This window comes from Tamandua tetradactyla, chromosome 16, assembly GCF_023851605.1.
Source record: "Tamandua tetradactyla isolate mTamTet1 chromosome 16, mTamTet1.pri, whole genome shotgun sequence".
Classification (NCBI taxonomy): domain Eukaryota; kingdom Metazoa; phylum Chordata; class Mammalia; order Pilosa; family Myrmecophagidae; genus Tamandua; species Tamandua tetradactyla.
The window spans coordinates 62334461-62356478 of record NC_135342.1 but is presented as its reverse complement, the minus strand read 5'-3'; the positions used below and the strand labels follow the sequence as shown (position 1 = coordinate 62356478).

General features: G+C 44.3%; 1 protein-coding gene and 1 long non-coding RNA gene across 8 annotated transcripts in view; one reads left to right on the top strand and one right to left on the bottom strand.

Annotated features, from left to right (window-relative positions):
* Positions 1-22018, top strand: part of SMPD3 (sphingomyelin phosphodiesterase 3) — a 103960-nt gene that overhangs the window by 50410 nt on the left and 31532 nt on the right. The gene's annotated exons all lie outside the window — the stretch shown is intronic.
* Positions 61-22000, bottom strand: LOC143659629 (uncharacterized). Of its 7 annotated transcripts, XR_013163620.1 has the most exons (6): positions 21888-22000; positions 21649-21758; positions 19013-19134; positions 14670-14765; positions 7951-8039; positions 309-583 (listed from the first exon to the last, which is right to left on the bottom strand). It is a non-coding gene; the product is annotated as an uncharacterized LOC143659629 (long non-coding RNA). The 7 variants fall into 7 exon arrangements; XR_013163621.1 differs by lacking the exons at positions 7951-8039; positions 19013-19134 and adding an exon at positions 61-270 and having other exon boundaries at positions 517-583; XR_013163619.1 differs by lacking the exon at positions 7951-8039.

Sequence of the window (22018 nt, the reverse complement as noted above, 5' to 3'; positions counted from 1 at the left end):
TGTTTCAAGTAGCTCTGTGATTTATTATCTAATTTAGATAAAAGGCTACTAGTGATATCATAATAGACCCCCTTTTATTTTGTTTTCTGCCTCATTGTCTCTGGGTATAGAATAAGAAATGAATCATTAAACAGGTCCCATGTGAAGAATGCCAGACTGGTTAAGAGCACAGGCGCTCTTGATGTAGACCCATGAGGATTCAAATCCCAGCTCCGTTGCCAGCCAAGGACAAAGCCAAGAAGAACTCTAAGGGCTTCTCGGTGTTCTTGTCTGTAAAAAGGGGATAATAATAGTTTATATGGGGTGAGGGGAGGATTAAATGAGATAAACCACTTGGCACTGTGTCTGGCATTTGTTGTATTAAACAGATCTCAGGTTGAGGGCACAGGGTAATTCTGGATTTCAGCTCTGAGGAGTAAGGCCAATTGTGTGAGGGGATGTGTCCACAACAGCTTTTGAACTGTACCCAGTGAGGAGGGGTTGTAAACTGAAGGTTTTACTGTGAAAGGGCCGCACCTATGGTGTGCCATCCATGGCTGAGCTGGCATTCCTCCAGAGCCTAAGCCATGTTCTGCCTGCATTTCTGAAAGAGGAAAGGGACTTGCAGGCTATATGCTTTACCCCAAGTCACGATTTTCATCTGAATGTAGTTAGGACCATGTTGAGAGAGGAATGGAAGGCCTCATAAGCAAACTTATTCTGTGCATATCCCTCTCTCTCTCTCTCTCTCTTACTCACTCTTATAATTTTTTTTAATTAGGGCAATTGTAGGTTTACAAAAAAAGCATGCAGAAAGTACAGAGTTCCTATATACCACCCCCCAGTTCTATTATTAACATTTTACATTTGTATAATACCTTTTATTACAATTGATGAACCAATGTTATTATAATTATAAATTTAAAAATTGTTATTCTAGTAACATATATACAACCTAAAATGTCCCCCTTTAATCATACTCAAATATATAATTCAGTGTGTTAATTATATTCATAATGTTGTGCTACCATCACTACCATCCATTACCAAAACATTTCCATCATCCCAAACAGATTACCAATTAAGCATTAAATCCCTATTCCCTACCCCCATTCTGGCCCCTAGTAACCTGTATTCTAGTTTCTGACTCTATGAATTTGCTTATCCTAAATCAGTGAGATCCATACAATTTTTGTCCTTTTATGTCTAGCTTCTTTCATTCAATCTGATGTCTTCAAGGTTCATCCAAGTTGTTGCATGTATCAGAACTTCATTCCTTTTTATAGCCGAATAATATCACATTGTATGTATATGCCACATTTTGTTTACCCATTCATCTATTGCTGGATGCTTGGGTGACTTCTATCTTTTTGGTTATTGTGAATATTATCCCTATGGACATCAGTGTGTAAATATCTGTAAACATCAGTGTGTAAATGAACATCACTGTACACTGTACATTGTACAGTGAACATCATTGTCCACTGTACATTGTACAGTGATGTACAATGAACATCAGTGTGTAAATACCAAGTCAGAGTTCCTGTTTTCAGTTCTTTTGGGTATGTACCTAGAAGTGGGATTGCTGGGTCATTTGGTAATTCAATACTTATATTTCTGAGGAAACACCAGACTGTGTTCCATAGCAGCTGTACCATTTACAGTCCTACCAACTATGAATGAGTGTTCTTATTTCTCCATATCCTCTCCAATACTTCCTATTTTCATTTTTTTTAATAGTAAGCATTCCAGTGGTCATGGAATGGTATCTCATTGTGGTTTTGATTTGCATTCCCTAATGGCTCATAATGTTGAGCATCTTTTCACATGCTTTTTGGCTGTTTGGGGCCCTTACTCTTTCATGTAAATTTCATGATTGGATTTTCCATTTCTGCAACTAAAAGGCTGTTGTGATTTTGATTGGGATTGTATTGAATCTGTAAATCACTTTGGGTGGAATTGACATCTTAACAATATTTAGCCTTCTAATATAATTACGTTATTAACTGTAGTCCATGGTTTACATTAGGTTCATTGTGTTGAAAAGTTCTATAGTTTTGTTTAATTTTACTTTAAAATTTTACTCATATATGTCATAAAATTCCTCTCTTTAATCACTTTGAAGTGTATAATTCAGTGGTATCAATACATTTACAATGTTGTGTTACTATCATCACCATCTATTACCCAAATTTATGGGTCTTTCTTGATGAAAACTGGCAAGGAAGCCTGCAGAGTTGCATGAACTGTGCAGTACAGTCCAACAGGACTGAAGATGCGGGGTGGCCTTGAGTCCAGAGGCCATGACCTCAAATCCTCATAAAAATCCTGACTTGTGGGAAGAAACTGCTATCCCCACTCATAGCACCTCAGGGACAAGTCTCCACCAATGGTTGCTCAAAGCTATAGGTCCGAGAGCACAGATTCCACAAATTCTAAATCTCCAAAGTTAAAAATCACATTGGTAGAAGAGGAAAATCCCATTTTCTGAGAGTTGCCAAATGACTGGGTAAGAGCCAGATTCTGCTTGCAGCTAACAAGTCTGGACATATGCAATGGATGGTATAGGGAGGAAAGTCAGAGCTATCCTACTTTTTGATGTTGCCACAAACAAGATCTTCTGCAAAAGGGCATGTTCCAAGTCACTAGACTGGGCCCATTAAGTACCAATGCTTTTTTGTTTGCCATTGGGATAGAAAGCTTCCTTTTCTATGTCGTGCTCTTGGGCTGAGCAACAAATATGGTAGCCTCTGGGGGCTGGTGGGCCTGGGACACGGGTGACTCATCATCTCCTTTCTGAGGAACCCTAGCGTGCCTCTGCAGTCCTGCTTCTAGCAGTTACTTGCCAGATCCTCCTTGTGTCCTATCCCCACCATGCCATCCTATCCCCACCATGCTGACCTATCCCCAACTGTGTCCCATGGAGAGTCTAGGAGAAAACAGAAAAACAAGGCCAGAAATTGTAATTAACGTTGCACTATCCCAGCTATGCCACAGCCTCACCATGGCTTGGTATTCCCTGACAATTAAAGTGCAAGGGTTTTCTGACAGCTCTCCTCAAAGACCTTCCTGCTCATGGCTACAGCTGCTGGCACTCATTCCTCTAGTAATGACTTTATATGATCATTCCTCTAGCCACAAACTAGCACTGCTCTCACATGAAACATGGGCATCTGCTTGCCTCTATTACAGGAAAATCCAGTGGAGTATTCTTCAGGGGGTGATGCCCAGCCCTGGTTTTGAAATAAGCTGGGGTAAAATTATCATGCAATCAATCAAACCTCAGGCAAATCCATTCTCATTTAAAACTGTTGCTTTCCATAAAGAATTAGGGTAGGAAAGAATTTAATCACACCAAATCTACTTCCAAAATGGTTGCAGATCCCATGATGAAGAATAATGATAAGAACAAAAGATTTAAAAGGCTCTGGATGTTGAGAACTCATGTTTAGTATCTAACTTATCAAACCAGCCTTCATAATCTCTGTCCAGGGCTTGGGATGCTGCCTCAATGGAACAGTGTTTTCAGGCATCAACAAAGGCAGAGGCTTAAGTGGGGCCAGGACAGGCCACCGTTCTGTGGTCAGTTCTGACCTACAACACATATTTATTGGTGCCCTGCTGTGAGCCAGGTGATGTGCTGAACACTATGGATCCAACAGCAGACTAAACAGACACAATCCCTGCCCTCATGGAGTCTTATGGTCTAGTGGAAGAAGAAAGACAATATAGAAATGCATAATATATTAAGTGGTCATGATTTTGAAAGAAAAATGGAGCAGGCTAAGTGGATAGAGGGTATGGAGAGACATTATTTTATTCAGGGTGCTCAGGAAAGGCTATCTTGAAGAAGTGACACTTGAGTGCCAATTATGTGGACATCTGAAGGCAGAGAGTTATAATAAAAGCAAAGGTCCTGGGCCCAGAGAGGATCCATGCTCTGAACACAGTTCCCTGAAGCAGCCTCTAAAAATCTACTCCCCAGCCTCAGGAGGCAAGAGGAGCTCATCATCATTACTGGAACAAAGCCTCTTCACCAGCAAGTCAGCAAAGTGCCTCTTGGTCCTGACAATGCATTCTCACCCTTCTCAGCGTTTTCTCGGAAGCATCCTAACTCAGCACACACGGGCTTCCCATGGGGATGACGTTGAAGAGGGGGATTACATTCTCGACTGAGACATCAGCATCCAATTGGGAAAGAACCTGACTAGCTATTGTCATAAGGGATGGGGCATGGGTCCAGTGGTCTGGTTGATTACATAGCTCAGGGCAAATGCAGGAGCTATGTAATCAATCATACCACTGGACCCATGCCCCCACCTTACACACCTGCATAAATGTGTCCCACTGACCTCATGCAGGCCCTACCCTGTGGGGCTTATACAAATGGTACTAAGATGAAAAGCCAGACTGAGTCATGATACTGGCTAAAGCTATCTTCAAATGTACAGGTCACAAAATCAATCACAGTCTTGATGTAGCCCATCCCCCTGACCTTACCTCCTCGGTCAGTTCACACCATTCCCATTACAGAGGGAAGACAAACTGAGGGAAAGATGGGGTGCTGCATCAGTCAGGATTCAATTGGGGAGGTAGGACCACTATAAGCATTATGAAACAAGAATTTTATGGGAATTAGACCTTACCAATTATAGGAGGAACTGGGGGAGTAAAGGTGCAAAAGGAGGAGTTGACAGATCAGAGAAAGATTTGAGTTTGCAGAGAACTGTCTGGTGCGGGGCTACTGTTCATCAGCAGGGCCAGCTGTCAGGAAGGAGAGCTGGATGTGACGCTAGGATAAACAAGAACAAATGGGAACCGGCCATCTTCTGAACCATTATGGTCCTGGGTACTCTAATGAAGGCTTCCAAAAAATCCAGCTTTGCAGCCTGCCTTTCATTTGTGAAAATTCCTCTACAGTGGTCAGTACATTACCCTGAAACATCCTTTTGCAATGAGACTGCAGTTCCCAGTATTGGACAACTGGTATGCAGAACCCAGAAAATGACCTTTTATGTGAGACTTAAATTCAGGAGGACCAGGCAGAGAGAGCTAAGGATGAGAAGGTTTGAGGTTGGGAGTCATAGAGTCTGCTTGTGTCTTCCCCCATCTCTGTTCACCTTCATCCCAATCCCCAGAGCATCTGTGTCCCCAGGGCTCTGTTTTCACACAGTTCCTGGGAACATCTCATCCAGGTTTCATCTCTGCTGCCTCCCCTGATCACCTCCAATTCCAATTCCAGCCCCAATCCCTCTGCAAAGGTTGGACATTGCCACTGTGGTGTATAGTGGACATTGGGAGTTGGCTCAGAAACTTCCCACTGGTTCCTAGCTGCCGATTAACATCCACCAAATAATTCTCAAGCAAAGGTACAGCGACATACATGTCTCCAACTCCTGAACAGCATAATATCCCTCCATCCAGCCACTATATCACCGTTTAGTGGGCCGAGGCAGGTAAAGGGTAAGAACCAGGGATGCTGTGGCAAGTGTCCAGGCTCTGAAGCATGACAAATATGACAAATTGGAGTTTAAGTCCCAGTTCTGACACTCTCTAATGTGGGCCTGGGTAACTCACTCAAGACTGAACTTCTATTGTGCTGTCTGTATGAGGCAGGAGGGTTGCAAGGATTATAACATGGCTATTCAGTGCCCAGCTGTCAGTGGTACAGAGTAGGGCTCAGCAAATGCAGCAGTCTGGGGGGAGAGAGAGGAGGAAGGTGCTGGACCCCCTCTCTGCATTGCCTGCCATGCCTCCCCAAGAATCCCTTCCCAGTAGTTTCCTGGACCCAAGGGTTCCCTCTTCTGAAATCCTCCTCTCTCCCTCCAGCCTGACATGGCAGCCACCTGATAATGGACTGTCTTGGGCTGGACTGAGCCTCTGAGATATCAGCTCTGTGTCCCAGCACCTTACGGAGTGTGGCACTGGGACAGTGCTCAGAAGGGAGGGGTTAAAAAGGTCAATCCAGTCCCAAAGTAACAGATTCCATCACAATCATCTAATAATCTGAGTATTATTTAACCAACATGACCCCCAAACCATCATTTAGAAGGAAAATTCTCTCCCCCTCAGGACTGGTCAGAAGTTTGTTGACTGTACACACACAGCAGCTGGGTGTTTGATAATCCCCAGGCACAGAAGCAGCAGGAAGGGCCAGCCCCACCCAGTGGCTAGCCTCCCAGGTTTGGTTTTGACCAGGGCAGCGTTCTAGGTGTTTAGGCAACTTTGTCAGGGAAAGGCTATGGGATGTGCATACACCCAGTTTGAAAGATGCCCACATCTATCTCTAGGACACATGAGGGTATGTATGTATAATATAAGGTATTGAAAAAGTTAATGTCTTCTACTTAATTAAAAAAAAAATCTGTCAGAAATTACAGGTGGTTCCCTCTTGTCTGAGTCAAATTCAACCACCACAGTTGTCAGGCTCATTGGACTAGCTTCTTCATCATGACAAACATTACTTAGATCTACCATGTGGAATTAGGAGCTTATTATATCTGATTCACCTTGTAACAGCTCTATTTCCTGGGAAGTAGCAAAAGGGGCTGATGGTCACCAAGCTGATCTATAATTAGCTCCTCAAATGGCAAGGCCCAATGGGTCATGCCAACAAGGACCCCAACTAAGGGGACATTTCAACTAAGGTGGGCAGGACTCAATCAGAAGCACCACTGCTGCTGACACCTCCAAAGAGCCCACCTATGTACATATCTGAGGGTGGCTCCTTCCAGAGGCCACTTGCAAAAGGCAGGAAGTGGGGCCAGGAGGCTCTGTGGTAGGGTGGATTGAGAAGAGCACAGCTGTTGTAGTCAGACGGAACTGGTTTCAAATTCTAGCTTTTCTTCTACTGACTCTATGACTTGTGTGACACACTTTACCTCTCTTGGCCTCAGTCTCCTCATCTGTAAAATGGGGGTGACAGTAGTGACTGCTCTTCTATAGTAAAGAATGGGAAAGTGTAGTGATGTCACTGAGGACAGAGAGTAAGAGAAAGTGGAGCCGAGGCCCAGGAGAAGTTGCCTCAGCCAGATGAAGCCAGGGACCAGAGAGATGCAGAGTTGTAGGTTGGTATGGACACCACTGATGCGCTGCATCTATGAGCATGGTCACTACAGAAGCAATGTTGATGCCTGGCCAGCGACTGAGTTTTCCAATTGATGAGGACAGAGGGAGGGATTTGTCATTCTAGGCAAAAGCAGTGGATTTGGCTCTTAGTCATTCAAGAGGAATGGGGCTTGGTCAGCAAGGAATCTGACTCTCACACTCCAAATCTACCCCTGTAGATGGTTTGAAAGGATATATGCCCCCTAAGAAAAGCCATGTTTTGATATAAATCCCATTTCTTAAAGGTAGAATAATCCTAATTCAATACTGTATATATGAAACTGTAATGAGATCATCTTCCTGGTTGATGTGATTTAGTCAAGAATGGTTGTTAAACTGGATTAGGGGATGGCATGTCTCCACCCATTTGAGTGGGTCTTGTTTAGTTTCTGAAGTTCTATAAAAGAGGAAACATTTTGGAGAGAGAGATTCAGAGAGAGCAGAGAATGCTGCAGCACTACGAAGCAGAGTCCACAAGCCAGCGACCTTTGGAGATGAAGAAGGAAAATGCCTCCCGAGGAGCTTCATGAAACAGGAAGCCAGGAGAGAAAGTCGCAGATGACGCTGTTTGCCATGTGCCCTTCCAGCCAAGAGAGAAACCGTGACTGTGTTCACCATGTGCCTTTCCAGATGAGAGAGGAACCCTGAACTTCATCGGCCTTCTTGAACCAAGGTATCTTTCCCTGGATGCCTTAGATTGGACATTTCTATAGACTTGTTTTAATTGGGACATTTTCTCAGCCTTAGAACTGTAAACCAGCGACTCATTAAATTCTCCCTTTTAAAAGCCATTCCATTTCTGGTATATTGCATTCCAGCAGCTAGCAAACTAGAACAACCCCATAGCCCCTGCCTTGTAGTCACCTGCCTCTGGGGGAGCCTGTGTCTGGAGGTGCCTTCTGTGAGGGTGTCCTCAAGATGAGATGGATGCCAACAAGACTTATAGCTGACTTCTGATTTGAAACAATAGAATCAAGAGAATAATGGAATTATATGTTTCAATGTGCCAGAAAAAATCACTACCAAACTACAATTATACACCAAAGGAAAATGTCTTCCAGAACTAAGATGAAATAAAGACATATTCAGAAAAAAAACATTGAAATAACAGTATATCCATGATACAAGAAATGTTAAAGGGCCAGGGGTGAAATTCTCCCAGGAAACAGATATACTCCAGGGTTGAGCCTGGCCCTGGCACTGTGGGATTGACAATGCATTCCTGACCAAAAGGGGAAAAAGAATCATAACAAAACAAGGTATCAGTGGCTGGGAAAGTTCAAAAAGAGTCAAGAGGTTATCCTGGAGGCTACTCTTACGCAAGCTTCAGCTAGATATTGCTATTTACCATGGTGTGCCAGTTTGGAACAATTATGCCCCCTGGAAAAGCCATGTTTTAATTTTAATTCAATCTTGTGGGGACAGCCATTTCTTTTAATCCTGATTCTATACTGTAGGGTGGAAACTTTTTTTTTTTAACATTAATATATATAATCAGTAATTCACAATATCATCACTTAGTTACATATTCATCATTTCTTAGAACATTTGCATCAATTCAGAAAGAGAAATAAAAAAGACAATAGAAAAAGAAATAAAACGAAAACAGAAAAGAAAAAAAAAGATTATACCTACCATACCCCTTACCCCTCGCTTTCATTGATCACTAGCATTTTGTAGGGTGGAAACTTTTGATTAAATTATCTCCACAAAGATGTAGTATGCCCAATTGTGGGTGTTGGACTTTTGATTGGATGAAAATGTGACTCCACCCATTTAAGGTGGGTCTTGATTAGTTTACTAGAGTCCTTTAAAAGGGGAAACATTTTGGAGAAACCTCAGGTGCACATACTTGAAGAACAGTTGCTTCAGTACTGAGAGAGACACAGATGTTTGGAGATGCTTAGAGTGCTGACAAAGCAGATGCCATAACATGGGTAGACATTGCCACGTGTTTTCCTATGAGATGTTAAGCAAGCCAGAACCAGAGTTGTGTCCCAGAGATGCTAAGTGAACTCCCACAGATGCTTAGAGAGGAAAGCCCTGGCATCAGAAGCTGGAAGCAACCAGGAACAAGAACCAGCAGATACCAGCCACATGCCTTCCCAGTTGACAGAGGTGTTCTGGATGGCATCAGCCTTTCTTGAGTGAAGGTAACCTCTTGTTGGTGTCCTGATTTGGACATTTTCACAGACTTAGAACTGTAAACTTGTAACATAAGTTCCCTTCATAAAGCCATTCCATTTCTGGTATATTGTATTCCAGCAGCATTAGCAAACTAATAGATGTGATTTGCCAAACCCCAACCAAAACCATTCCTGCCAACCCTAAAGAACACCTAGGGTTCTATCAGAGATTCTACAAAGGTTCCGTGAACTATGATTATTTTCCAGAAACCTGCAACCTCCAGGTGGGTTCCTAGGCCAGATAAGTTTTGAAACCCAGAGGGGCCAGCCTCTCCAGAACATCAACTAGTTCCATCCCTCTAACCCATATTATCGACAGCCCTTTCCAACATGAAAAAATTAGAATGGGCATATCCCAAATACCCCTAAAGATTGGAAGAAAGATCAAAGGAGAAGGTGGAGCTATAACAGAGAAAATAGGATCTAACAAATGGGTATGACTGCTGAATCATTACATTGACATTTCTTTTAGTCTCCAGTGTCTTAGAGCAACTAGAAGGAAAAACCTAAAATTATGGAACCATAACCCACACCAAACTCTGAAATCTTTTCTATAACTAATTGTTGTGGTGAGTTTTGAAATGTATTGCTTTTTTGTATATATGTTACTTTTCACAATTAAAAAAAACCCTATATACAACAACAATAACAACAAAAGATGAGGTGGATGGCACTTAGCTCTTCTGAACTCCATGGGCCTAGAGGGGGGCTCTGTCTTCCTCCCTTCTACCCAAGTGACATACTTGTTGAGGATAGTGGCAGTGGTGTCCTGTTTACATTCAAGAACTGTGTGGGACCAGGGACTCATATTCATACACGAAGCAAAGTGAGACCGAATGTGCAGTGGGGCACCAGGTGTGTATGGGGCAGTGGGAGTGGACATAGTACATCTTGTTTCCATCCTCACCTCCACCTTACAACCAGAGATGCAGCTGGAGGGGGAGGAGAGGCCAGAAGTCCTCTCTGGGGAATTCAGGCCCTCACCCTATAGTCAAGCCTGCTTGGCTTTTGAATCCTGAAGTGACCCCACCCCACCTCCACCCACAGAAGAACAGTTTTCTGCCTCAAATGCCTCCAGCATTTGAGTGAGTGTCCAAGAGCCCTGAGGTACAGGGAGAGGCTGGGAGGGCCTGGAGGTTTTGCTTTCTGTTCAGAGCCAACAGCTACAGCTCAGTGTTTAAAAAGGGTTGCGTCAATAGAGGGACTGTTTATCAATATTCAAAAAAAGAAATGTAATTAGAGGCTGGTGAACCCCCTCAGCCACAGTGCTGTGAATGTCACAGCCTTCCTTGACCTGGAGCAGGAAACAAGGAAAAGCAGCTACAGCCAAAACCCTCCAGGGTGTGCTGCCACAAATCCCACCTGACAGGAGCTCCCCACCAAGGCGCATAAAACATTCTGTGGCTCATGAAAAGGCATTTCACAGATGTCCACAGCTTTTCATTCATAGGTGGTTTTTCTTTCTAAACTTGGGAATATGGAGTTTCTATTTTAAGAACATTAATTACTGACAAATTTTAATACAACTAATGCTAGCAACAACAAGAAAAAAACACCTTCGAACTGAGAAAAGGAAACAAAAGCAATTTACAGAGTAATTTTGTGTTCACTTTCCTCAAGATTGTTTGAGAGCATTTGTCAAAGGCATTTATTTCTGGTCAAGAGATGTGAATAGCTGGCTTTTGGTGGTTTTGGGAGAATGAGGTGAGGGCTGGCCATAACTGTCTCCTACCCAGCTCGTCTTGGAGGCGCCGTCCCAGGCCAGCTCAGGGCACCTCAAGCCAGGATCCCTCCTCAGAGCTCAAAGAGGTAGTGTCAGGAAGGTAAAAATAGAGTGAGGCATTCGGCAGCAGCTTTGACACATGGTTTTCTCATCCCAGGGACTGCCGCATAGGGCCTTCCTTTTCCATCTATTCTAAGTGAAAAAGAAAAAACTAAATAAAAACAGTGCTATGTTTTAGCCACCTTTTCTATGTTCTTCCTCCTTTTCCCAAGTGCTCTTTTTGGCTCCTCTTTCCTCACCAAGCCCAAAACGAGACATGTCCCAAGGTTCTGTCCTTGACACTCTTAACCCCATTTTTTCCTCCATCTGCCCTCTCTGAGATCAAGGTCCACAGCTATGACTTCAGCAGGGGGTCCATATGGCCATAACCTTGGCACATCCCAGACCCATTCAGCTCTTGGACAGTGAGGCCCCAAGATCCCAGAGCCAGATGGGATTTGGGACACATTTCTGCTCATAGGTTATTACCTTTCTCAAGGTCATTCCCCATAAACATGTCTGTATGTTAGTGGCCAGCTCGGTTTGACATATAACCCAGGTCCCCAGCCTTTCCAGAGCCCCCTGTGAGTCAGTGCGGGGAGCAATGGGTGCTTACTGCAAGAGGACCTAATACTGGATGAGAGGGGAGGTCCGGGAAGGCTTCTCTGAGAAAGAGACTTTTCAGCTGAGACCTGACAGTGAGGAGGAGCTGGCCAGGCAAGGTGGGGAATTCCAGACTGAGGGAATGGCATGTGGAAAGGCCTGCTCTGAGAGAGACCAGGGACCACGAGAGGATATAGGAGTCCTCTGGAGGGACAAGAAGGTGAGGATGAGATTGGCAGAGAGTACGATGGAAGAGGTGGGTGGATACAGGATATGAATTTTATTCTGGGGGCAATGAAAATGTTTTAGGATGGGAGAATGCTTAGGTTTACATGTAAAAAAAAGATCACTCTGGCTTCGGTGTGAAGAACAGATGAAAGGGGCAAGGCTGGAGGATCTCAATGAGAGGCAATGGGGCCTCACTAAGGTGTCTTCCCATTCCCTGGCCTCACAGCAGTAGTTCCATGGTTCCTGTTGGATTATTCCTTCCAAGCCTTACCAGCTCTCTAACCAGACACATGTTCAGGGAAACAGTAGATGGACCAATTCCCACTCAGTTGTTGGACAAATAACAGCAGCATATACCTTAAATCCCACTGGGACAGAAGGAGATGGCAGGAAAGAGGGGAGGGTGGTGGCTAGTAAGACTACCTAGGCCACTATGGGGCTCCTCCCTGGCCTATGGGTGTCTTCTTAGCATTAGGATCCAAATCCTAACCAGGTTGGGGCCATAAACAAGCCTTATCCACAGGGTCTAGGATCTGCTACTTCCTGACTATATGCCCATGATCAAGTCACTTACCTCCCTGAGCCTCAGTTTCCCTTTCTGAATATGGGTACAATAATATCCAACCCAAGCTGTTTAGAGCATTAAACAAGAGGTTGTGCATGCAACACTCTGAGTCCAGTGCCAGGTACACAGTGGATGCCCCAAAGACGGTGCTGATGATCCCAGCAAGCCGTGTGTTCTAGTTTGCTAGCTGCCAGAATGCAATATACCAGAAATGGAATATTTTAAAAAGGGGAATTTAATAAGTTGCAAGTTAACAGTTTTTAAGCCATGGAAATGTCCCAATTAAAGCAAGTCTATAGAAATGTCCAATCTAAGGCATCCAGGGAAAGATACCTTGTTTAAGAAATCCAATGAAGTTCAGTGTTTCTATCAGGTGGAAAGGCACATGGCAAACATGGTCAGGGTTCCTTTCTCATCTGGAAGGGCACGTGGTGAACACAGCATCATCTGCTAGCTTCCTCTGCAGCTCCCCAGGAGGTGTTTTCCTTCTTCATCTCCAAAAGTCACTGGCTGGTAGACTATGCTTCGTGGTTCTGTGGCGTTCTCTGTTTTCTGGCTTTCTCGTGGCTCTGTCATTCTTTTCTGCTCTCTCTGAATCTCCTGCTTTCTCCCTAATGTTTCCTCTTTTATAGGATTCCAGTAAATCAAGACCCACCTGGAATGGGTGGAGACACATCTCCTCCTAAATCTGGTTTAACAACCACTCTTAATTGAGTTACATCACCAAGGAGATGATCTAATTAAAGTTTCAAAAATATAGTACTGAATAGGGATTAGAAGAAACTGCTGCCTTTACAAAATGAGATTAGGATTAAAACATTGCTTTTCTAGGATACATACATCCTTTCAAACTGGCACACTTTGGGTGATAATACTACACATATGTGAGTTCACACGAGTCTTTTAACCTTTAAGGCTACATTTTTACACATAATCCTTTATGACAAGGCAGTTTAATTGATGCACTAGTTCAAACAATTGGGAGCAGTTTTCTCATAGCTCCTGCTGTGCCACCTGGTGTATACAGAGGGAATTGAGCCTTTTGGTAACCAACCTTCTGACCTGGTCAGAAAGTTTTATTCATTCAATTAAGGTTTCCAGTGCTGCTTACCGGCAAGGCTCTGTGCTTGGTGCTCAGAGGGCTCCAGGCTGGTACAAAGTTCCACAGTTATGAGATTGGGGTAAGGGGGCTGAGGAGTTTTAGATCCTTAGATGGATGCCAGGTAGACCAGCAGGGAGGGTATTCCAGGCATAGGGACAGCATATGCAAAGGCACGGAGGCATGAAAGAGCATGGTGTGTGGCAGAAAAGATGAAAGCTTGAGTGTGGGGCCACCAGCGCAAGTCTGTGAGTGGGAGGGGGCGGGTAAGGCAAAAATGAGGGATCATGGAGGGCCCTCAAGCCCAGCCAGGTAAAGGGATTTCTCCTATTAGTGGAGGGAGATGTGGAAATGCTGGACAAAGGCAGAATGGACTCCGAGCTGCTAATGGTAGAGATCATGAACTCGGTCGGGCATGGAAGATGATGGAAGATGCGAAGGGCAGGGATGGTGGCTGCATAGCAGCAGTACCAGCAAGAGATAAGGAGCCTAAGGAGAGGCGATGGCTGGGGAAAAGTCGGAAGCAGGAATTGGAAATGGATTCAGGAGCTAGGAGTGATCAACCTCAACTCTAGACAGGACCTTGACTCTGAGAGTGAGAGAGGCACCAATGGCAGAGCTTCCGCTCTGACTCGGATGCCAACTAGGGAATTGTGCTGACTGAGACTGGGACCCCTGGAGTAGGAGCAGGGGTGGCCTTGGAGTAAGCTCAGGCTGGGCATGCTGAGTTGAGGTGCCCATGGGACAACACTCTGCTCTCTGTCTTCCCTAAATCACTTTCAGGCTTCCTCTGTCTTTCTCTCGTCTTTCGTTGCCACAATAAGAAACATACTCTTTTTTGTTATTTAATATATTTCTTGTTTTTAAACTAAAGAAAAATTAAGTGTAATGTTTTCAATTTCCTCCTCAAACAGAAAAGCTTGGCAAAACTATGTGTAGCCTCTCATGAATATGAATCTCTAAATTTTTATTTTTCCTTGCTTGGCATGTGGTCCTCAATCGAAAAAAAAGCAAATCAGTTTGGGCACCAGGATAAGGTTTGGAGATACTCCATTGGTGCCCAAGTGCTCTCAGTGTCCCCCTCCCCCTACTCTCAAGAGTGCCCCAGGCTGGGGCAACTGCTGGCCTGAGCACACCTACCACCAGGCTCTTCACTCCAGGGCCTGAGTTAGACAGCAACTGGGCAGCCTTGCCTCTGGGAGCTCCGTATCTTTCCTCAAAGCCAAAGGGCACGTTCTAAAAACCAGAACAGTGACATTTTGATAAAGTTTTAAAAAACGATTTCACTTAGCAAGATAAACAGTTAATAAAATAGGTTCTTTTTTGGTAACCACCCATACACTAATCAATCTGTCATTTGGAACACTGTTTCTCGACAGGTGTGAAATGAGGCCACTCCGGAGTTCTGTGGGAACAGAAAGCCGGGAGATGCCTTCCTCTCACCCAGATTACACTTGCCAACCGGAAAAGGGAAAATATCTGATTCAGAGCACAGGAAATTCAATCAATACTGACTTTTAGAAGAGGAGCAGGAGGCAACTGTTACACTGTTTAAGTGTCTCTTACCTCCTTTCTTTTCAATTCCATCCCCATTGTGGAAAAAAATTAGTGTTTCCTATCCAGGAGGGCTGTCAGAATGAGTTATGCCATCGGGGCCTCTTCCATGCTACAGCCATTCATGTTAGAACTTAAAACAAAGGGTCATTTCAATACATTGCAAACAAGTCTCAGTCACAAGACATATATCCCTGCATTGTCAAAGTAAGGAGGCCTGCAACGCACTCACTCTATGTTCACATCTCTGCCTGGTTGCTGCTTGATTTTTCTACCTTTATATTCCCTTAGCCTTAATCCCCTCACTGCTTTGAAAAAAAAAGTCTTATTAAAAGGTACATAGATTGTGAGGCATGCAACTAGGTGTATGAACCTTAAGGACTGTATGTTGAATGAAATGTAAGGAACAAAAAAGACAAATATTATTATGCCTCAGTCATATGAACTAGCTATACTATAAAAACTCAGTGAACTGAAGTCGAGAACATGGGTTCTCAGGTTGGGGCCTATTGTAAAGGGTCCTAGATTGTAAGATCTTACAGTAGACAGGAGTTGTAACTGTTATTTACAAATTCTGAGATACTGAGCTGTTGGTTTATAACCTGGTTGTTCCCAGAAACTTCAGGCATTTATGTGACACCTGAGACCCAGAGTTAGAGCTCCGAAGCTATGAAAGTCAGCATTACCCCATACAGGAACTGTTTAAAAAGTTGAAAAAGTGATCAGATGTCCACTAGAGATATGAATGAAGCTGATCTGGATAGGACTAAAGTAAATCAGAATACAAGGTAAAGGATGATATCGTCCATATTTTAAAACTTCAACATCTGTGTGAGACCAAAAGGAGAGATGTTTATTTGGTGCAAAAATTATATTTTGAGTAGTGCGTTTCCTAATTTAACTAGTATGGTCAGTTTAGTTGAGCACCATAAGTACATGGAACTTTGAATAGGGTGTGAGATCTTATTGGTTTGTCCAGGTTAGTATGATGCCCCGATATATCCCAGAGTAATCTGGGCAGTGAATAAGGAAGTATTTGCAAGTTCCCTTTTGGGGACTGGGGAGAAAGGAGGAAATATTCAATTTCCCCATTTAGAGACTTTCTGATATTCTTGCAAGCAGTGGGGACAATCAAATCAATAGGCCAAGTTCTCAATCTTGGGGTTGCCCCTATGAAACTTATTCCTGCAAAGGGTAGGCTAAGCATACTTAAAATTAGGCTTAAGAGTCACCCCCAGAAAACCTCTTTTGTTGCTCACATGTGGCCTCTCTCTCTAAGCCAAATTGGCAGGTGAACTTACTGCCCTCCCCTTTACATCGGTAATGACTCCCAGGGATGCAAACCTCCCTGGCAACGTGTAACAAAAATCCCAGGATGAGCTGGGACACAGCATCAAGGGATTGAGAAAGACTTCTGACCAAAAGGAGGAAGAGCAAAATGAAACAAAATGAAGTTTTTGAGAGATTTCAAAAAGATTCAAGAGGTTATCCTGGAGGTTATTCTTATGTATTATATAGATATCCCTTTTTAGATTATGGTGTATTGGAGTGGCTGGAGGAAACTGAAACTGTTGAGCCATGTTCCAGTAGCCTTGATTCTTGAAGATGATTGTATAAAGATGTAACTTTTACAGTGTGACTGTGTGATTGTGAAAACCTTGTATCTGTTGCTTCTTTTATCCAGGGCATAGACAGATGAGTAAAAAATATGGATAAAAATTTTAAAAAATAATGGGGGGGACAAAGGATAAAATAAATTGGGTAGATGGAGATACTACTGGTCAATGAGGGGGGTTAGAGGTATGGAATGTGTGAGTTTTTTCTTTTCATTTCTTTTTCTGGAGTGATGCAAATGTTCTAAAACGTGATGATGGTAATGAATTACAACTATGTGATGATATTGTAAACCGTTGTTCGTACACAATGTATGGAGTGAGCGTGTGAAGATTTATCAGTAAAAATATTTTTTAAAAAGCCAACTTAAAAATTTACATAGATTTCAGTTTAAGTCACCATAAGTCTTTTTTGGAACAATATGGAATCAGAGCCTCCTCCCTCCCTAATGCGGCTCTAACAGAAGAATTCTACCACGTTAAACTTAAAAGAGGATGCTGACAGCTACAAGGGTTAAATATAATGAGCAATAATGTCCCCACACAGTAGGCACTCAACCAGTTAAATTGTTTTTTAAATGATGGAAAGTAAAATCCTTAGGGAACAAATAAGATGAATTGGAAATAACTACTTTGAAAGAAATAAATGATAAAAAGATTAGTATTGGGAACAGATCAGAACAACAAAAAATGGCTATAATTCCAAAGTGGAAACCATGAAAGAATTGAAAAATACGTGGAAATAGTAATTGGTATAACTGAAAACAATAAAATAAAGAAATCAGTAATGCTGATGCTAAAGTAAAACATCAAATCAAAAATGTAGACAAAAGAAAACAGAAAAAAATAACTGATTTGGAAAATGGGAAATGGTGTTAGAGCTCGAAAACAGGCCTGGAAAAAATGAATGGAATGAGCACATATTGAGATATCAAGAAAGAAATAATACAAGAAAGGTTTCAAGAGGTGAAAGAAGAACTAGGCTTAGAACTAAAGACCACATAATGTGCCTTTCAAGTTTAACTCTGTGAAAAGAAATAAGCATTTCCTAGTTAAAATTTTGAATTATAAAGTGTCTGGTAAGCTGAAGTGAAGGGAAATGCATTATTTTGAAACTGGATAAGAATGACAAGAGAACTAACATCACAAATATTGAAGACAAGATGAGTCTCGGGAAAAAATGTGCAATTCTAACCACATATCAATTATGCTCCTAAACAAGCCTTACTCCTGTACAAGCAGGAGAAAACAAAGTCATTTATAATGGAGGAGAATTTGTACACACTTAAACTTTCTTAAAGCGAAGGAAATGTTTGACATTACAAAATAAAAGACAAAATCTGATATAACAAGAAATTGGAATGAAAATGGGCCAACTGAGAGAGAAAGAAATAATAAGTGATCTGACAGAATGTCATTATTCCCAAGATTCCACCTAAACCCTAATAACTCCCAAATCCTGCTCCAGCCCAGAACTCTTCTCCAAGCTCTGGGTCTGAATATCCCACTGCTACCTGGATGCAACCATGTAACTGTCTCACAAAGCCTGCCTTCATCCACTCCATCCCCTAGCCACTGGGCAACACTAGGGCCCATACAATTGCCTAAATTGGAAACCTCTGAATTCACTCCTGTTTTTATTTTTTTTGTCCTCCCCAGCTACCCCTTGGTCCCATCAATTCTACCTCTTAGATGTCCCCTAAATATATGACCCCTCTTTGTTTACCTACCTTGGCCCCACCATCTTCCTATTTTGTCTACTGCACTACCTTCTCTCTTGTCTCTCCTCCCACCCACCTCATGCTCCCTGCAGGATTATCTTTCCAAAATGGACAGCTGATTACTGAGTGCCTATTAGGGAGCTTCACCAGTGCATCTCACCTAATTCTCCCAACAACCAGCAAAGTGGTAGGAACCTGAGGTTCAGAGAGGATAAGTAAATTGCCCAGTGAACTCAAGTTAAACTCTCAAATACGTGCTCTTCCCATGCATGTCTCCACCTTTGCAGTTCAAGCACCTAGAAGGGCATCAGGCCCAGAATATACAAGACAATGATTGGCAAATGAATGGACAAATGGATTCATTGGGGTTTATTTGTAGCCATAACTCCAGCTTCTCTTCCCCAGGTATTTATGCCAAAGTTGATTTCTCTTCTGGTGCCTACTACCGGAGATCCAGGCCCTCTCTTTTGCTACCTCCTTGGTTTGTCTTAATTCTCCATTAGCTGATGTCCTAACTTCTGTCCACTGTGGTGGCGGACACCATCCCACTCACTCACTGGAAGAGCAGGTTGAACCAGCTAGGTAAGACACTCACCTCCCCACAGTGTTCTTTGGCCATTCTCTGGTTCTGACCTCCACCTAGACCTCTGAGGTTTGAGACAGCAGTTATTCTCACCAGACATCCCTGGCAGTTATCCTGCAGTCCTTCTGCACTCCCTAGGGTCAAACCAAATGCACAACCAGGCCATCTTAGCATGCCTGTCCAGCTATGTCTCTCCCCTTGCCTTGGTATTAGGGGCCTAGGAGTGGCTCCTTTACGAGGATTCAATCAAGACCTTTCCCTGGGACCTTCAGCTGCTCCCACATCACCCAAAGTTTCAACTGTAGAAGTAAGCAGGGAGCTTCTGGCAACCCAACCCATTTAGAGTCTGCATGAAGTTTGATCTTCACATTCTTGACCAGAGGGCTGTGTGACTTTAGGTATGTTACCAAACCTCTCTGAGTTTGAACCCTATTGAAGGTGCATGGCCCCAGTATCACCATGTAGATAAATAAATCAACCTCTAAAAGGTCAGGTCCTTTGCAAACATTATTGCTGGACCTGTGAAGCATTTTTACCCTAATTTCAAGAAAGTAGAAACTGAGGCTTAGAGAGGTGCCCTGCCCAAGGCAGCTCTGGTTCTGGGGTACAGGTCCATTCAACTCTACCCAGTCTACATCTCAGAGAGGGAGAGGCATCCAGGAACCTGAACCAAGCTTGCTGTATCCAGGGACGTCTCACTTGGAACTGCACGTCTGCCGGGGGTCATCTCAGGTTCTGGTTGCGGTCTGGGGCCTGTGGGATTGAGGCCTCCTGGTGGACAGGCAGGCAGGCGTGTGCATGGGGCAACCAGCTTGAGTTGGACCACTGCTGGCTCCGTGGACACTGCCTTGCTGTGCTGTATAAATGGCCCACTTCCCATGCCTGACCCCCAGGCCTGCCCTGCCCCACTCTCACTGCCTATTTAAGCAAGAGGCCCTGACACCGCAGTGCCAGCTTCCAGAGTGAGGAGAGCAGCGCTGCAGGCCCGCTCACTCGGAGATGAAAGGTCCTTCTGTTTCACCATTTCCTACCGGTGCGTTTTGAATGATGATGCTGAGCTGGGTTGTAGTGGGAGCTGATTCTGCTCGCCTGGGAGCATATTGAGATGTGTGGCTGGCAGAGGGAGGCTCTGATTGAATTTTCCCCATTTCTACTCCCTGACTTTATGTGATCTTATTTTCAAAGAAGAAAGGCCGTAGTTTGTGAAAGGACAGAGGAGAGCATATTTTAAAAATGTCTGTGTCGCAATATCAAGGATTTGACATATTTTCTTTTCTTTTGAGAAAGGAAAAGTTCTGTAATTTCAAGGTTGAGAAGATTCCAGTTCTGCTCAGGAACCCCTCCCTAAATATTCAGTTCCAGTCATTTAATTCTATTGTGAAAATACATGCAAGGTTTTGTTTTGTTTTCAGAAGAACTGGGGGTGGGAGCAGATAATATGGCAGTGAGACTGGTGAGATAATCTGGGAAGATTTTAAGGCTGATGACAGGGCTTGACAAACTTCTCAGTGCACACTGAGGAGTGAGTTTCTCCCCACTCCAAGCAAGCACAGTGAGGGATGGGGTTCGTGGGCAGGGGTGCCCTTCAGGAGAGGCCTGTGCCCTTCAAGCCCACTTCCAAATATCTGCTGGCCTGTGGTCTGGGGTCAGGGTAGGGTGTGAGCTCAGCCCAGCAAGAGAGTAAAGGATAGAGGTATAGGCTGACAGTCTACTGAGGTTGAGGGGGCAGGCATCCCAGGTGCAGGGGACAGGTCCTCGCCCGGAGGCCAGAATAGCAGGCTGCCCCAAGAGCTCACAGCAGGCTAGTCTCCCCAGGCTATGGTGGCGAGATCTGTCTGTCAGGTGCTTAGCTCAGAGGAAACCAAATAGGTGGTCTGCATGAAAACAAAGGCCCCTAAAGAGACCCAGCTCACCAGGTATAGAGTGTGAACCTGGGGGCTCTGGCTTCCTTTCTCCCACCCTGGTATCACAACATCAATACCCATGCTCACTTGGTCCTGGCCACTGTCATCTAAGACCCTCTAATTACCCCCAGGGTTACAGGAGAGAGACATCTGAGGCTCTGAGGTTAAATTACTGGCCTACTCAGCTAATGGATGGCAGAACCGGGACTGGAACCCAGGTCTCACTGGAGCCTGTACTTTTTCTATATGGATTTCTAATCAGAAGGAAGCCAGATGTTTGACATGCAAGATAACACTCCTGCCAGCCCTTCTACAATACCTTTGACTCGGGGTCAGAGGGATTGAGACTCCAATTTCAGATTCTTCAGAAACACTCAGTTTGGGTGATTTGCAAAATAAGTATAAACAGTACCAGGGTTTGTCCAGAGGAGCCCTGGGAAGTGACCACCTGCCCTGCAAGACTGTAGGGTGGGGAGAGCCTTTGGCCAATGGCTGAGAAGGGTGGGGGTTGGGGTGGCAAGGATTGTAGCAGCCCGGGAATTTGGAACCTTCGGGAGCAGAATCAGGGCCTGAGGCCTTTGGTGGGGGTGGGTGGTCTCAGTCTGCAGGTGAACGGAGAGCTGGTGGCAACCGGTGCCAAGGCTTCAGCTCACAGGAGTGCCACCCACACCCCCAAACGGCCCCATCAAAGTTGGGGTCACGCAGTGCCCTCACTGGGCCTCCCCCTCCACCGGCCAGTCTTACCTGCCGTTCTCCTTATCCGATGCTAAATCCCACAGGTTCTTAAACTCTTGTCCCAGCGGACATTGTCCCCCTCCCTGGGCCTGGGTTCTGTGCTCCGCAACTCCATGTATCTGCGAGTCAAAGATTACACAAAGATTCTGGGTAGAGCGCGGATTGTTCTGGCCCCAGGGCTGGAGCTGAATTCCGTGCTCCCTCCACCCCCTCCTCAGTCCCCACCCCAATCCGACCCCAACCCCGACCCGCACTCCTGCACACGCGGGGCCTGCCGGGCTGTCAGCGTGGAGGGCTCATTCTCCCACCTACGGAGTCCTCCGTTCCTGTCAACCCGACTCCCCTGTCACCCAGCCCCGCCCCCATCCCCTGCACTTAT